The sequence below is a fragment of the Chrysemys picta genome, chromosome 8 (assembly GCF_011386835.1).
Source record: "Chrysemys picta bellii isolate R12L10 chromosome 8, ASM1138683v2, whole genome shotgun sequence".
NCBI lineage: Eukaryota > Metazoa > Chordata > Testudines > Emydidae > Chrysemys > Chrysemys picta.
Window position 1 is genome coordinate 42,596,685 of NC_088798.1, and position 14,892 is coordinate 42,611,576.

The window sequence follows — 14,892 nt, forward strand, 5'->3', positions numbered from 1 at the left end:
GCGCAGAATGTGCCAGTGGCGGGGGTGGGAAGAGCCGTTGGGTTTCCCTGTCACAGGGGGAGGGAGAGGATATTGGTGTAATAGCTGCAACGAGCAGGGCGCCGGCTATTGGCGGGTTCGAAGTGTGGGGTGCGCGGGGGGCGGGGCAGCGTTTGTTGGCAGCCTCGGGCTCTCCCCTCCCTCCTCGCGCTGCGGCGGCGGGCGCTCTAGGTTTGGTCCATCAGCGAGGTGGGCGGGGGCTGAGGTGCTGCGGGGGTGCGAGGCGAGCGATCGGACCAGAAGGAGGCCGGCGGCTGCAGGCGGCCCCGGTGCTGAGGTGAGGTCCGGCCCGAGGCAGGCGGGAGAGTGGGGCCGCACTCGGCAGAGCGGCCGTATGGGTGAGGGAGGGGGCAGGCCGGGGACGTTGCTGGGGCAATGTGGTGGTGTCGCCTAGAGGGTAGGACTATATCGACTGAGGAGACAACAATATTGGGGGCGCCAGAGGCGCGGTGGGTGACTGAGGGTAACTCGCTGAAGGCGAGGGCAGCTGTGGGGGTTGGCGGGGGGGGGGGGGGGCGTTGACCCGTGGGGGGATCAATTATGGAGGGTGGAGGCTGGCTGGAGGGGAGATGCTGACCTGAGGGGGTCGATCAGGGAAAGGTGATGAATTGTTTCTTGTGATGTATGCCGCCCAATATACCGATGTTCGTACCGGGGGTTGTGCTCATGGGGGCTACTGTTCCCTTGTGGGTTTTCTCTAAGCCCAGCGAGCTGATGATGCTTCTTTCCTCGCTGAGAGAAGCATGCTGGGTTGTTGCTCCCAAAGAAATAATTGCAGTTAACCTCGCTGCACCAACCTTGCAGTTTTGCATCAGTCCTTTCCCAATCGTAACATGGAATCAAACACTGCTCTAGTGGCTGATGAAGGGTTCTCTGTAGTGCAAAGAGATAAAGTGTCAAGGCAAAGCAATTTGGGGCTTTAAAATGATGCAGTGTCACTTGTTTGAATAATTTAACCCATGAAATGTCTTGTTTGTTAGCTGTGTCTGACTTACAATAAATGTGGAAAAAATGATAGAGTTTAATTCCCAAATCCAAAGCATAGTGCAGTTGTTTTTAAAGTGCTTTCAGTGTTTTGTGCAGTTGTTTAATATTATATTCTGTTTTACAGAACTATAGCAGCAATCAATTTCTTATAGACCCGAAAACAAACACAGCAAGGGCTTATTGTAGTTTCATTGCTTGGGAGGGAAAATAGTCATTTGCTGTCACCAAACCAACCCTTTTTAAAAAAGAACAGGAGTACTTGTGGCACCTTAGAGACTAAGGATGCATCCAAAGAAGTGGTCTGTAGTCCACGAAAGCTTATGCTCTAATAAATTTGTTAGCCTCTAAGGTGCCACAAGTACTCCTGTTCTTCTTTTTGCGGATACAGACTAACACGGCTGCTACTCTGAAACCTTTTTAAAAAATAATCTTTGAGGGATTAATTTCTTGATTTCTCCAGTGTGAGACAATAACATGATGACATCACATTAAGCATCTTCAGTCCTTACTCTTGCTGGTTGTTTGAATGACAAATAGTCATTAGATCAGGGGAGAAATGAAACAACCAAGATTGTTATTAACTACATCATAAAACTAAAGAGAAGGGAACTATATGAAACAAATTTAAAAACTACATAAGGAGCAAAGTCCATAAACATTTTAATAAATAGAAATGGCAGTTTATACTAGTTCAGGTTGTAGCAGATGTCTCTGACCCTAGACCCTCGCCTCTTAAAAAGGAGATACAGGTACTTGGGAATCCTTGTTTTTTCATTACTCTTCTTTACCACTTTGGCAATGTAGAGCCAAACTTGGACTCCCACCTTCAAGTTGCAGCCCTCGTATTCTTAGAGGTTTCTAGCTCCTGACTGTTAGCTTCTAGCCCCCAAAGATGCATAGATCATGTATCTTGGGGTTGCCATGGAGAGCCAGGCAACCATTTCAGAATTCTGATGGACCTGCCAACTCTTACATCACAAAAGGGACAGTATAAGATTACCCTAATTAAAAAAAATGGTAAGGAAACATGTTGTGCACATTTTGGCCTTCTCATGTCTCCTTGGATCCTTAGGCTTCTCCTCTTATGTATCTCCATGGTAGTCCTTTGCCGAACACCTCACTGGGAGAGGACATCACTACCTATAGGTTCCGGAAACACCTTTTGTATTTCTCCTTAAAGAGAAGGCTTTCACTCTCTCCAGAGGTACTGCATGATACACACACCCATAAAACAAGATCTATTAAATATAGAGAATCAGATACAAATAAGTAGTTCATAGAATCACAGAACTGAAAGGGACCTTGAGAGGTCATCTAGTCCAGTTCCCTGCACTCAAGGCAGGACTAAGTATTATCTAGACCATCCCTGCCAGGTGTTTGTCCAACCTGCTATTAAAAATCCCCAATGATGGAGATTCCACAACCTCCCTAGGCAATTTATTCCAGTGCTTAACCACTCTGACAGTTAGGAAGTTTTTCCTAATGTCCAACCTAAACCACCCTTGCTGCAATTTAAGCCCATCGCTTCTTGTCCTAGCCTCAGAGGTTAAGAACAATAACAGAGGTTAAGAAGAATGAAATATGTTAGGTAAAAACTTTGCAAATGCCCAAACAGGCTTCTCTTAGCTTTGTTACAGAGAAGAAAAGAATCTACATGCCTAAAAAGCAGGTCTCATCTCATGCACTCCTCCCCACACTCCAGTCAAAGTTACAGCTTCTTGCTCCTGTGTCCAGAATGATCTCTAGTGTCAGTCTTGAACCTACTTATTATTTCCTGTTGATCCAGCACACCCCATTTTCTTAACTAGTTTTTTTTCCAGATCTGTATCACACAGTAGAAGTTTGGGAATGCAGCTGCTCCCCCACCCTTCAGGAAATGGCCTACTGGGGAGAAGATAGCCCTCTTCAGATGATTACTACTTGCCTTTAAAATGCTTCGCTACTGAACTCTAGTACAGCTTTCCACAGATCCTTGTGTCTGGTTGCATCCAGTTTATCCAGTTCTTTTTCTTAAACATTTTGTTTCAATTTTCCTTTGCCATGAAATATAAATTATGGATAGACTCTAGACCCTCTATCACAATATTTTTCCCTTTTAGTCAATTTTACTTTGTGCACTTGACAGCAGTTGTGGTTCAGCCAGTTTCACTCTTTCCTCTATATAATCCTGTAGGCCCTGATCCTAAAATCACACATATATTTATCTTTAAGTACCTGAATAGCATCAGTCTTCTTAATCGGACTACTTGTATTCTTAAAGTTAAGCATGTGTAAATATTTGCCAGACTGGTACCTTTGTCATTTTTTTCTTTGCTGGAAAGATGATTGTAAACATAAAAATTCCTGACAAAACTTCTAAAGAAAAATAAAATTCAGGCTATATTACTTAAAATTTGCTTTAATTTCTTTTTAAAAGTTCAAGTTCAGTGTCACTGCTAAGGGACGCTATCTTTCAGAAAGAAATGTCAATTTAAAAATCATTTACCTATTATTCTTATGAGTAACACACAGAAATCCTATAAATGAAAGATTAGAGACAGTGTTTCTGAAGTTTTTCCTGTTTTTTTCCTCTGTGCATTTGATACTACTTCTACATTTGTATGTACTATTGTCTCTGTATAGTCATTCTATTTATGAAAGACCTATATAAACAGGAAGAAAATATTTAAAAAAGATAAAGTCCCACAAAAACTTGAACAGGCATAATATCTGAAAATATTTCTTTTTTTTTTAACTGATTGGCTTGATGGTATCCCTCTCTTACAAACTAGTGTTTGTTTTTTGTTTTGTTTTTGTTTTCCAGTTTTTCCTTTTAGTTGATAAACGTGTAAGTAATACTAGTGGCAGAATATAGTTTTATTTCCTTGTTTTTGTTCTGAGTTAGTACACTTTAAGTTTCTGGGTTCTAAGGCTCCAGATTTCCAACATATACAATCTGAATACTGATAATATTTTGCTTAATAAAGGCTGTGTTTCTGCTCAACTGAAATATCCTACTCTTGCTTAAGCTGATCAAGCTTTGAAAAGTTATTTTGGCATATCTGGGTGAGAACTAGCTAAAATTCCCCTTCTGTTGCGTCTATTTGGGCCAAAATCTAGTCTTGCTTTATCACTAGTGCCAGAGGAAAGAAAATACCAGTGCCTACTTACAGTATTAAGTAACCTTTTACAGCTATTCAGTATGATGTGAGGATCCTGAGGTATACTTCACTTGATCACCTTCAGCTCTAATGTTCCTGTGTTATGTTACATTTCAGAGTAGCAGCCGTGTTAGTCTGTATCCGCAAAAAGAACAGGAGTACTTGTGGCACCTTAGAGACTAACAAATTTATTAGAACATAAGCTTTCGTGGGCTACTGCCCACTTCTTCAGATGCATATAGAGTGGAACATATATTGAGGAGATATATATACACACATACAGAGAGCATGAACAGGTGGGAGTTGTCTTACCAACTCTGAGAGGCCAATTAAGTAAGAGAAATTTTTTTTTTGAAGTGATAATCAAGCTAGCCCAGTACAGACAGTTTGATAAGAAGTGTGAGAATACTTACCAGGGAAGATAGATTCAATGTTTGTAATGGCTCAGCCATTCCCAGTCCTTATTCAATCCTGAGTTGATTGTATCTAGTTTGCATATCAATTCCAGCTCAGCAGTCTCTCCTTGGAGTCTGTTTTTGAAGTTTTTCTGTTGTAAGATAGCCACCCGCAGGTCTGTCATTGAATGGCCAGACAGGTTAAAGTGTTCTCCCACTGGTTTTTGAGTATTATGATTCCTGATGTCAGATTTGTGTCCATTAATTCTTTTGCGTAGAGAATGTCCGGTTTGGCCAATGTACATGGCAGAGGGGCATTGCTGGCACATGGTGGCATATATCACATATCATAGATCATATATATTTTATGTTAGTATATTGATCTTCTTAGAACAACTTTGGAGTACTTCTGAGGAGTTTGGTAGCTGATCAAGTGACTTGATGTGTGTGTCTGAATTTGAACTAACGGATCTGTCCCTCTGCCACCTTAGAAAGATTGAGACAGACTTGGTCTCCCAACTTGATCTCCTACAACACTTATCTACATTTCTCTTGATACAGCTGCAAAAGCATTGATCTATCAACTTTGTGTTATAGCTGGATGAGCAGTGGCATATTACCTTAACCAGTGGTTTATGTTTTTTGATGGGAAGCTGTTTAACACTTCTGGTAGTTCAGCCGAGGCTACTGTTAACAACACTTAACTCTGATCATGTTTGGAGAATATGGTTCTTTCTCACAGTTTGGGTGCTACCCTTAAAAGTAGATGCATACGTACAATGAAGTTTATGTGCATGGCTTATGAACCTTCAACTGGTATTATGTTCTGAAAAAAGAACCTACTTAAAGCCATGTACATTTTCAAAAAGTTTCTCAAAATCCTTTTCGGCTGTCTTCTATTTACTGCATTCTGCTCCTCTCAATACCTACAGTGTGTTATGCTGCTTTTTTGTTTTGTTCTAATGCTCCAGGGTTTCTCCATCTGATCTTGCAAGCAAGGGTTTATTATCGGAGAGGACAGATGATCCTATTGTGACCAAGCAGTATTTATACAGTAATAAATACTAGAATTAATCTGATATATCAGATGGAAGGGGGAATGGAGGCAGAATGCAGGCCAACCTATCACTTTGCTCTACAAGGAGGCCATGAGGGAAAGTAATTAGGCACTTTGTGACAGATCTGCATCTGCTTCCCCAACATCATTGGAGTACACAGTTATTAAAAGCAAAGGTATAATTCAACTGCATAATGAACTGTTTAATACATATATCCAATAAGTATTATTTATTATTTGCATAATCATAGTGGCTAGGAGCCCCGGTCATGGACCAAGAACCTGTTGTATGTACAAACACAGAACAAAAAGACAATCCCTGCCCAGAAGAGCTTAGAATCTAAATATAAGAAAATAAACAGATGGATACTGACCGGGCGGGGGGGGGGGGTGTACACAAGGAAACAGTCAGACTTTTTTCACCCCCACTCTCTATTTACAGTAATGCAGTTTAAATAAATGTTATTTTTTCCGTTTAAGTAAATTAGCATTAACTATCTTGTGGAAAGCAAATAGTTCCCGAATGCTTTCACTTACTTTAGTACGTGTTCATCCTGTCCTCGCTAGTTCACCTTGTTCAACTGACAGTCCACAGTTTTGAAAAGACTAACCTCCTTTCCAGTGTAGCTTTTTTTTTTTTTCCACTCCACCATAATATGCTGCTGTTAAACTGGGAATGATAGATATAGGTGATAGGCCAGTCAGTGTTGGTGGCAATAAACTGCTGTGGGTCATTCTAACTGTACATGATATCCAGCATCTGTCAAAGTTGTGTGTCTAAACTCTAATTTCTGAAGGTTAAAAATGGCATTTGCTGGTACAGTAATGAGTTCTCTTTGCCTTGAATTGAATGTTTCTGTAGCTCAACTATGTAACTCTTCACGAAGATGTAATGTGCAATCTTGCCTTAGTTTGTATATACGTATCACTACTAAAGAGGAATACAACACTAATCACCTGGTTATCAACTTATAGAAATCAAAATATATGCTCTTTTGCCCCTCTTTTCTAGAGGACCCAAATAGCGTAGAGTTCTCTCACTTTTTAAAGGGAAAAATGAAAGAGTAAAGTTGGGGCCTAAGCAGATTTATTAGATCCCCTTTGAAGAAGAAATGCCATGCTTTAAGAAGGAGCTGAACTAAGTACAGAGTATTGATCTGCCTATTTTTTGTGTAATATGCAGTGTTACTTCTGATCCACCCTGGACCATCTTGGCACAGAAATAATCAACGTTTAATGCTGGTCTCTCCCCATCTGCTGTTCTTTGACATCATTTAACATGCTCCATTTCCCAAATTGTACTAAATAGTTTCCCTGTTGGATAAGAGAGGCTTGAAATCTGTCCAGAGACACTTGGAGGACAGGATTACTTTTCTTGTTTGTTGGGATAACATTCATACTTTGAGGTTAGATCTTGGTAACAAAACTTACCAAATGGTTGGTTGGAGTAGTGATATAATTTGAATTGTTCTTAAAATATTGAATGCAGTCTTTAAAATAGGAGTAGTAAAAGCCCTGTCTTACTTTGGGGGTTGTTCAGTTTGCATGGTGCTGAAGCAAACTTTAAAATTGCAAATGCAGTCCCTACTTGTGTGAGGTTTACGAAGAATACTGTCTACAATGTGTTGGCTTTCAACCCAGGAGTATATTTATAGATCGGATTGGTCTGGCCAAACCAAAAATGAGAAAATCCCAGTGGTTTGATGTGTAAAAAATTTAATAAGAGGAATAACTCCTCAGTTATGCATGCTTTGTTACTTAATCAAAAACAGACAAACACCTCTCCCTCCCACCCCCGCACTAAAATACCAATGGGTGATCGAGAAGTAATTCTTGTTGTGTTTTTGAATCTGTTTCAGTTTGCTGACTAGACTTATTGTAAGAATTTAAAATGGTATTATACTGCTGGCATTTCTCATTGTATTTGTTTTTTATTTTGCAGTAGTGTGGTATTGCCATACTTAAGCACTTAAACAAATGCTTTGCATATAAGAACATAAGAACGGCCATACTGTGTCAGACCAAAGGTCCATCTAGCCCAGTATACTGTCTTCCGACAGTGGCCAGTGCTAGGTGCTTCAGAGGGAATGAACAGAACAAGTAATCAAGTGATCCATCCGCTGTCATCCATTCCCATTCTGGCAAACAGAGGCTAGGGACACCATCCCTGCACATCCTAACTAATAGCCATTGATGGACCTATCATCCATGAACTTAGCTGGTTCTTTTTTGAACCCTGTTACAGTCTTAATCTTCACAACATCCCCTGGCAAGGAGTTCCACAGGTTGACTGTGTGTTGTGTGAAGAAATACTTCCTTTTGTTTGTTTTAAACCTGCTGCCTATTAATTTCATTTGGCGACCCCTAGTTCTTGTGTTATGAGAAGGAGTAAATAACTCTTCTTTATTTACTTTCTCCACACCTGTCATGATTTTATAGACCTCTATCATGTCCCCCCTTAGTCATCTCTTTTCCAAGCTGAAAAGTCCCAGTCTTATTAATCTCTCCTCATACAAAAGCTGTTCCATACCTTTAATAATTTTTGTTGCCCTTTTCTGAACCTTTTCCAATTCCAATATATCTTTTTTGAAATGGGGCAACCACATCTACACGCAGTATTCAAGATGTGGGCGTACCATGGATTTTTATATTTTCTCTCCCTTAATGATTCCCACCATTCTATTAGCTTTTTTGACTGCCACTGCACATTGAATGGATGTTTTCAGAGAACTATCCACAATGACTCCAAGATCTTTCTTGAGCAGTAACAGCTAATTTAGACCCCATCATTTTATATGTATAGTTGGGATTATGTTTTCCCATGTGCATTACTTTGCATTTATCAATGTATTTGTGGTTACTACTTGTCCTCTTGGCTACGCCCAGTTCTCTGCACTAACTTGTTCATAGGATAATAAAGAGCTACAAAAGTAGTTAGCTGACTCTGACCTGAACATTGATTGTTATAATACTGTATGTAAAGAGCAGTTCTGCTCTGAAAAGTTACTCTGTAATAAAGACATTGTGAGGTTCATCTTTGATCCTCACAATGACTTCTATATTAAATATGCTTAATTAACAAGTAATAAGATGGCTCTTAGAACTACCAGTAAAAAGAAGAACAGGAGGACTTGTGGCACCTTAGAGACTAACAAATTTATTAGAGCATAAGCTTTCGTGGACTACAGCCCGTAGTCCACGAAAGCTTATGCTCTAATAAATTTGTTAGTCTCTAAGGTGCCACAAGTCCTCCTGTTCTTCTTTTTGCGGATACAGACTAACACGGCTGCTACTCTGAGAACTACCAGTTGTGTATATTCAGTCTTGGATCTGAGAGTTTGACTGGGTTCTTTCAATGTGGATTATTGTTGTTGTTAATAAAAGGTTATACAGGCTAAACTGTGTCTTCAGAGAATGTAGTTCTGTGTTTTCAAGTCATTATGTGGCCTGTAAATCTTTCCACATGCCTTAACTAAGCATTTTCAGTTAACTATCTAACAGTAGAGAATACTGCAGATAAGACCCAATCCATCTCATTGCAGTAAATGTCAATGGGAATTGGATCAAGCTTATAATAAGGTTACCATACTTAAAATCGTATGTAAACTTGGCAAAATTTAAGGCTCCATTCCGAGTGTACGTTAAGTGCACGATTCTCTTCAAGGTCCCTGAACTTTTCCTTTCCCACATCTTGTTTTGCAGTGCCAGCTGAATATCACTTTACTCCAGAAGCGATCCCATTGTTCCTAATCTTTTCCCATTGCAATGCGACTACCTTGTGAAATAGGGTATTACTCAATGTGAGTAAAGTCAGATTCTGGTTCTAAATTTGGAATATTAAATGAACTGAAAGGTTTCTTCCCCCTCTCTCCCCCCTCTCCTTCCCCCCCCCCCCCCCCCCCGTGACAGTAACTGTCTCCACAATTTTTTGGTATATATGCACACTTTTTATCCTTCCTATTTGGGTGTTGGTTTTAGACATCTTACAGAAGTGAAAAGGAAGTAGTCCTTTAAGAACACTGGTGAGTTTCTTTCTGACTCGAGGTGGTTTCTGAATCGGGAATTGCTTGTTTGTGAGGTGGATAAAATAATTTGATCTTGTTTTGTAGATAGGAGTATATTAATTAATGTTGAGGGTAGGTCATGTATGACTAATACCAAGAATAATACTTGGCACTTGCATAGCATTCTCTGTCATCAAAGTGCTGGACAAACATGAATCCTTAACAGGTAAGGGAGGGAGAAAAGGAAGCATTATCCAAATTTGGTAAAACAGGTATACAGAGGTTAAATGATTTGGTGTACAGCCAGGATTACAGTTTGCTAGTTCTTGGTTTCCAGTGCTTGTCCTCAGTCTCCTAGACCACTCTTTCTCTTGAGGGATAGGGGAAGCTATAAAAGGAATGGTTTTGGCTCCCATATCTTGAATGAAATGGCACCTATGCTTTGTATCTTTGATGGTATGTTTTAAGCTACACCGCTACCTTGATATAACGCGACCTGATATAACATGAATTCGGATATAACGCAGTAAAGCAGTGCTCTGGGAGGGCGGTGCTGCGCACTCCGGTGGATCAAAGCAAGTTCAATATAACGCGGTTTCACCTATAACACGGTAAGATTTTTTTGGCTCCCGAGGACAGCGTTCTATCGAGGTAGAGGTGTATTTGTAATAGCCTTTGAACACCTATTCAAGAATAAAATCTTTCTTAATGGGGTGTGATGTCATATCCATGAATTATGATAGTCCACTAATTAGTGGAAGGAGCTGACTTCCTTCGCTCCCCACTGCTCAGCCATTGGGGAAGGAGCAAGGGATGAAAAGGGAAGGCAGCTATGGGAGTGAGTCGATTGAGAATCAAATTAATGTATTAAAAATTTGTTTGTATTCATTATTTTTCTGTTAAAAACGATATTTTTAAATGTATTTTTTTAAAGGGGAGCTTATCTGCGGTGCAGCTACTACCTTTTCCCTTCTATTGGGAATCTCCACTGTTCTGAGGGCTGTCAGAGAAGACACTACTAATTAAATATAAGCACTTCAAGGGTCTGAAGAGTCCTGGAAGCTGATAGGCTGTGAGGAGGTAAGAACTCAGAACTGTAATGCATTTTCATAGTGAGCTTTGTAAACTGGTTTTGGCTATTAATTTTGATATCTGCAGGTTCAGAAAAAACTAACTAGAATGAGGTATAGCAGGGGTTGGCAACCTTTCAGAAGTGGTGTGCCGAGTCTTCATTTATTCACTGTAATTTAAGGTTTTGCGTGCCAGTAAGACATTTTAACGTTTTTAGAAGGTCTCTTTCTAGAAGTCTATAATATATAACTAAACTATTGTTGTATGTAAAGTAAATAAGGTTTTTTAAATGTTTAAGAAGCTTCATTTAAAATTAAATTAAAATGCAGAGTCCATGGACTGGTGACCAGGCCCCGGGCAGTGTGAGTGCCACTGAAAATCAGCTCGCGTGCCGCCTTTGGCATGTGTGCCATAGGTTGCCTACCCCTGAGGTATAGGAATAGTTAATAACAAAGTGCTTGCCTAGCCTTATTCTGTCAAGATGCTTTGTTTCTATTCCCAGAGGGAAAAGGAGTTCAGGGATTCTTATACATCAGTGGACCTTTCCGAATTTTTTTTTTTTTTCAGGCCTATAATCATACACTGATGGAAATTTCTTGTGAAGTGGCTGGTTGATGAAACCTCTGTTTTGTTCAAGGAATAGGTAGTCAAAGTTAACATATTCAAAGTGTTTGGGAATCTTAGGATGTCAGTCTTATCTGAGGCGTATGTCTTTTGTTTCTGTTTTTGATTGTCTGCAGTGTTCCATAAAGTACATATTAATTTAAAAATGTTTCCATCTAAAGTTGTGGGTGATTGTTTAAAAAAAAAAAATGCCGGGGAAAAAACATGCAAATTAAGATCAGTGTACAAAGGATTTACACTAGCAATAGTCTACATGTAGGTTGGGCTGATGGTCCAGTGATAGTACAGTGCACCATTGGACTGGGGCTTCTCTTCCATTTTCACAGTGGTAAGAAGCTCTGTGGAACCTGCTTTCGCACATCTGGCGGGGGGAGGGGGAGGAAGGGGAAGGGAAGGGCTTGTGTAGTTGTCTAGTAAACCTCTGTCCCCTGCCCTTTCCTTCAAGCAAATCTGAAAATAATAATTCATTAGTCTCTGGAGAGTTCTGCTTCCTACCTGTTTGCTGGAAGAATAGTTACCACAAAATGAGTCTCTTCACAGTTAGCCTGTTTGTTCTCAAGATAGCTTTCATCCTGGAGACATTTGCTGCATGTGGAATTAAGCCAAGAGGTAGGGAAGATGATTATTATAAACAACAAAACAAAAATAATCATTAGACTTCAAATCAACACTGTCCCAATTTAAATCCCCAAAGGGTCAGATCATTAGTAAAAGAACCTCTCTTATTCTCTCTCAACCTACCAGCTGAGGAGAGGAAACTTGAAACTCTTAAACTGGTGCAGAGAAATTTATAGAAATTAGTGTGGTGTTTTCTTTTACCCGGAATCCATAAAGCTGTGCAGAACTGTACATAACTTTGACAGAGACAAGGTGGGTGAGGTAATAACTTTTATTCGACTAGCTTCTGTTGCTGAAAGAGATGAGTTTTTGAGCTTCACAGAGAATCTCAAAAGCTTGTCCCTTTCACCAACACAAGTTGATCCAATAAAAGATATTATCTCACCCACTTTCTCTCTCTCTCACTCTCATATATCCTGGGACTGACATAGCTACAACACCATCATAAATAACCTTGTCATGTCTAACCACTATGTGGCATTCTATATTAATGGTTCAGAAAATCTGTGTTTTCCCAACACATTATGAACAGCTGTTTGAGTCCCAGTCCTGGAATATCAGAAATCAAGAATGAATAGTGGATATTATTTTTCCGCTAGTTACTATACAAAATATTTATATTACTCAATGTGATAATTTTGCTTCAAATGTACTACCCTATGTCTTTGGTTTAGTGAGCCCATTATCTACTTCATGTATTGGGATGTGACTTATTAATTCAGGTGAACTTATTAAAAGTATTTTGAAATTGAATCAAAAGCCAAAATCAAGCTTCTTCTAGTTCTGCTCTGTGTTCTTTGCACCATGGCCCATATTTTGTGGAATTTTGTGTGCGCACAGGTCTGAAAATCTGGGCCCATACTAACATCTAGATTTAAGAAAGAAACTTGTCAGTATATTTTACAGTAACTCCTCATTTAATGTTGTCCCACTTAACGTTAAAAGAAGAACAGGAGTACTTGTGGCACCTTAGAGACTAACAAATTTATTAGAGCATAAGCTTTCGTGGACTACAGCCCACTTCTTCGGATGCATATAGAATGGAACATATATTGAGGAGATATATATACACACATACAGAGAGCATAAACAGGTGGGAGTTGTCTTACCAACTCTGAGAGGCCAATTAATTAAGAGAAAAAAAAACCTTTGAAGTGATAATCAAGCTATTTTAAGGTGCCACAAGTACTCCTGTTCTTCTTTTTGCGGATACAGACTAACATGGCTGCTACTCTGAAACCTGTCATTATGCAAGCCACTTAACGTTGTTTCAATGTTACATCCCTGCTTAATTAGGGAACATGCTAGTTTAAAGTTGTGCAATGCTCCCTTACAATGTTGTTCAGGAAGAAATTCCTACTAATCCTAATTTTTCAGGTGCTTTAAAACTTTATGAAAAAAAATCCATTGAGCTAAACCCTCATTCATTTATTCCATCCCAGATATGACTTTATGTGCAAGGTTGGTGTGGTGGAAATATGGTAAACCTTTGTTTGACTTGTATGTATGGCTTTTTTTGTTTTGTATTTTAATTTCCAATAAGGCTTTCATCAGTAAAAGGCACTCTTTCACACATTTGTGAGTTAGTTTTGTTCAAAGTCATGGAAGAGTTAAACTCAAGTGACTTCTTTTTAAACTTCATCCTTACTATGGACCTATTCCTTGGTGAAGACAAGTGTCATTGTCCTGCTTGAAGACGTTTTAGTTGAAAATACAGCTTTATATATATATATATATATATATATATATATATATATATATAGGCATACTGTATACTCACAATATCCACTTTTCTGTTACATTTTTAATATTGAATAGCAAGATACAGTTCTCTAAGGGTTCACCTGCTCAAAAGAAAAAATATCCCTCCTCTCCCCACCCCCACAAGAACCACACACCATGAGCGAGTCTGAGTCTGGGTCAACTGACTTGGGCTCGCAGTGTGGGACTAAAAATAGCAGTGTAGATGTTCAGGCTCAGGCTGGAGCCTGGACTCTGAGGCCTGGTCTACACTGGGGAAGGAGGGATCGATCTAAGATACTCAACTTCAGCTGCGAAAATAGTGTAGCTGAAGTCGACGTATCTTAGATTGACAGAATCGCTTACTTCGCGTCCTCGCAGCGTGGGATCGATGACCGCCGCTCCCCCGTCGAGTCTGCTTCCGCCTCTCGCCGTGGTGGAGTTCCGGAGTCGATGGCAGAGCGATCGGGGATCGATTTATCGCATCTACACTAGACATGATAAATCGATCCCCGATAGATGGATCACTACCTGCCAATCCGGCGGGTAGTGTAGACGTACCCTGAGACTGAATGTCTACACTTATATTTTTAGCTTGCACCATGAATCTGAGTCAGTTGACCTAGGCTCTAAGACTCGCTGCCACATTATTTTTTATTTTGTTCTGTGTAGACGCACCCAAAAATGAAATTTCTCCCATTGCAACAAATGCCAAATTCTCTAAATCATCTTAGAAAATCTAAACCCATATGAGTATATAAGAGTACATTTACACTGCACAGTAAGCCTGGGCTCTGACTCAAGGTTTGAACCCAAGCCCCCCTTCCATCCACACACAAATCAGTCTAACTTGGGTCAGCAAGCATTCAGGGCCCAGGTCCTAGCACCCTGCCAGGGGCGGGGGAGGCAGCCCAAGTCCTGCTGAGACTCTGATCCAAACCCTGTTATTTTGCAGTATGGATGCAGGTCAAGCCACAAACCTGAGTCAGAAGGTTTGAGACCTGGGTCCAGTAATTGTAAACCAAGATTTATAATGCAATGTAGATGCTCAAGCATGGGCTTGGAAACAGAGTCCACAAGCCCGGGTCCTGCAGACCTGTGCTTCGTGTGCAGTGCAGACATATCCTTTGAGTGTCTAGGGGTTCTCATGTTTTTCCTTTATACATTTGGACTGCATTATGAACAAAAAATTGTGTTTATTTGAATATGTGATCATT

The 14,892-nt window shown here is 40.1% G+C and overlaps 1 protein-coding gene across 21 annotated transcripts in view; it reads left to right on the plus strand.

The window, feature by feature from the left end:
• The first annotated feature begins 2 nt into the window (after positions 1-2).
• Positions 3-14,892, plus strand: part of GPSM2 (G protein signaling modulator 2) — a 61,274-nt gene continuing 46,384 nt past the window's right edge. For 3 of the 21 annotated variants that reach the window (XM_065554355.1, XM_065554366.1, XM_065554370.1), the window contains exons 1-2: positions 177-316; positions 10,557-10,702. The gene's annotated coding sequence lies outside the window, so the exon portion shown is untranslated. Of the gene's footprint in view, positions 378-5,532; positions 5,795-9,320; positions 9,419-10,556; positions 10,703-11,260; positions 11,337-14,892 lie in introns of all 21 variants that reach the window. The other 18 variants (XM_005285488.5, XM_042840670.2, XM_065554356.1 and 15 more) reach the window with 17 other exon arrangements.